The following is a 3,192-nucleotide window of genomic DNA, read 5'->3' on the forward strand; positions in this document are numbered from 1 at the left end:
CGTTTGTTGATGGGCACTTAGGTTGTTTCCAACTCCTTGCTATTGTGAACAAAGCTGCAATAAACATGGGAGTGCATATATCTGCTTGGATGTTAATCCTGTAAAATTTGATATTTGCTTCTAAGAGTCTACTGACTACTTTTTTCCAAAGATCACCAGTTGACCAAATCTATTGTTGTGTTGTGTACCATCAAATAACAATTGATACACAGCTGGGCTCCCCTCCACCTAGTGAGTTTTCAGAGACTGTAAATTGTATTAGAGGAGATTGCCCATCTTTCTTCTGGAAAAGTGGATTTGAGCTGTGTGCCTTTGGGTTGGCAGTGCAACTTTGTACCACTAAGCCACCACTGCCAACCAAATCTAGTTGCATTTAATCAATCCTCATACTTCTTGCACACTCTGTAGACTTGACAATGACAAATATCTTAAAACTCAACTTTCTTGTGTTTATCTTCTTAGCTTTCCTTAGACCTTTAATATCAAGTACACTGAGCTCTGGTGGTAAGGAGTTATAAAGGCAGCAGTTTCAAATCCACCAGTGGCTCCATGGGAGAAAGATAGGCAGTTTCCTCCCATGCAATTTAAACTCACTAGAGGGGTAGCTGTAAGTTAATTCTGATTCAATGGAAAGGAGTTGGAGTTTTGAATATTGCAACTACCTTCAAACCAGTGTCCTTGCCTCTGGGTGGGACTTTTCATTCTGTCCCACATATCGACGTTAGGTTAATCTCTTAAATATAGTCCTGATTGTGGCATTACTTTACTTTGTTTAAAAGGTTAAACCTCATTGCTTAATGAAACACTTATGAATTTATCACATAGGAAACTCATAAAAGCTTTTCGATCTACATTTCCAATCTTGGCACCCAGCAGTCTCTGTTCTAAAGAAACTGAACTGCTGTACCTAGACCATGTCCCTTTTTCACATCTTCTCTGGAAGATCTTTTATATCCCCATGGCCGTTGTGTACTGTTAAGTCAGAACTGACCCATAGCCGACCCTCTGTCAGATTTTCAGAGGCGGTTAATCACATGGGAGGAGATTATTGCCCATCCTTCTCTTGTGGAGCAGCTGGTGGCCTCGAACCTTGTGCCTCCGGGATTGTAGAGCCCCTTTTTGCCACTAGGTCACCAGAGCTCCCTAATTCTTCTCAGTAACTGAGGTCTTTAAATCTTGTTGTTGTTGTGTGTGGTTGAGTTGGAACTGACCTATAGATGACCCTCTGATGGGTTTTCAAAGGCAGTTAATCACACAGGAGGAGATTATTGCCCATTCTTCTCCTGTGGAGCAGCTTGTGGATTCAAACCATGTGCCTTTGGAATTGCAGGGCAGCTTCTTACCACTATGTCACCTGAGCTCCTTTATGTCTTGTTAGTAACCATTTAAGGTTCAACTATTGGTCTCTTCCTATCTGGAACAAAGAAGAGTGAAGAAAATCAAAGATGCATAAAAACAGTCCAAAGGGCTAATAAACCACATAGCCTCAACCTCCATGACCCTGAGACCAGAAGGACTGCATGGTGCCTGGTTACCAGTGCTGACTGCTCAAAAGTGTTCACTGTAGAAGACCCTGAGTAGAGTAAGGAAAAGACTGTTGGAATTCTTGAGACTATAGCCCTTAGTCATCTTTCAAGTGTGGAACAAAATTCAACCCTGAGGCTCAATTTTTTACCCAAACAATATGTAGGCCTGTGAGACGAATAGTAACACCTAGAAAGCATTCATTCCCTAGAATAATCAACCACACTGGGTAAAAAAAACAGCATCTACCCAGGGATAGAGCTCAGAAGGCAAGAAAGGAGAGGAAAGAGGGAGAAACAGAAGAATCACAGAGAGGTAGTGGGGGAAATGCAGTTATGCTCTAAGTATTGTAACGCCATAAAAATGTATATGAATAGGGAGCCCTGGTGGCCTAGTGGCAAGAAGTTGCACTGTAATCCCAAAGGTGCTCACTTCAAATCCACCAGATGCTCTGCTGGAGAAGAAGGGGCAATCTCCTCCTGTGCCAGCAAGAAAAAAAAAAAGAGTATATAAATAAGGATTTCTTTTTATTGGTGAATGAGGATTTCTTTTTATTAATGAATGAGGATTTCTTAGACACTGTAATAATTGTACCAATCAATGGTAATTATTGCCTGTGAATGATTGCCTTAAAAAGCCAATGTTATTTGTAAACTTTTACTCAATTAAAGTATTTTTTTTAATTTTTTGAATTATTTTGTGTGTGTGTACCACCAAACCAGATCTGACTGGTACAGGAGGAGATTACCCCTCCTTCTCCAGCAAAGCATCTGATGGATTCGCACCACATACCTCTGAGATTGCAGTGTAGCTTCTTGCCGCTAGGCCACCAGAACTCCCTTAAAGTGTACTTTTAAAAAATGTGTATGAATGGTTTAATGGAAAAGTAATTTTCTTTGTAAATTTCATTCATCAAAATAAAAACATCTACTTAGCTTCCAACGCTCTTCTTAATTTTACCTTGTTTTTATCTGTTTTGTTACTTTGCCTTGAATAGAGATATATATGTTTTCTTGTTGTTTACTGTCTGAACTTCCCTTTTCTCCCCCCTGCTATGTATTTAGCTTGTCCAAATCAATTATTACTTCTTTTTCTTCTTCTTTTGTTTCCTATTATTGAGATGGTAATAGGCTTAAAGAAGTTGATACTGAGCATTAGGCAGAGGGAAATGGAATAAATAGTGAAAAATCACTTTTCCTTTCTTGGGAATAAAATGAATGAATATAAGTGAGATCTGACAAGAACAGAACTGACCCACCAATGGATAGAGAAACTGTGGTATATTAGTGCAATGGAATACTACATAGCACTGAAAAAACCAAGGGATCCATATATTATTACACAACATGGGTGACTCTGGAGAATATTATGCTAAGTGAAATATTTCAGTCACAAAAGGACAAATATTGCACAATGCCACTGTTATAAAATAGGACTGACATGGGGGTAAAGGAGAAACTAAGAAAAGGGGATAAATAATGCACTGAAACAGATAAGGGAAAGAACTGCTTAAAAGGAATATATGATTAGGTATTATTTGCATGACAACAGTCCAGAATAAGGTGCATAGCAAAGTGGACTGGGGATGGGAAGAGGGAGGAAATTGTGCAACAAATAATGAAAGAATCTTTTTAAAGAGAAAAGTGAACTGGGAGTGGGGGTTAGGGA

At 39.2% G+C, this 3,192-nt stretch overlaps 1 protein-coding gene across 2 annotated transcripts in view; it reads left to right on the top strand.

Annotated features, from left to right (window-relative positions):
• The window catches only part of MID2 (midline 2), a 158,345-nt gene that overhangs the window by 37,713 nt on the left and 117,440 nt on the right, over positions 1-3,192 (top strand). The window lies entirely within an intron of this gene.

Source organism: Elephantulus edwardii, unplaced genomic scaffold (assembly GCF_000299155.1).
Source record: "Elephantulus edwardii isolate Elephantulus edwardi_28Jun2011 unplaced genomic scaffold, EleEdw1.0 scaffold00083, whole genome shotgun sequence".
Lineage (NCBI taxonomy): Eukaryota > Metazoa > Chordata > Mammalia > Macroscelidea > Macroscelididae > Elephantulus > Elephantulus edwardii.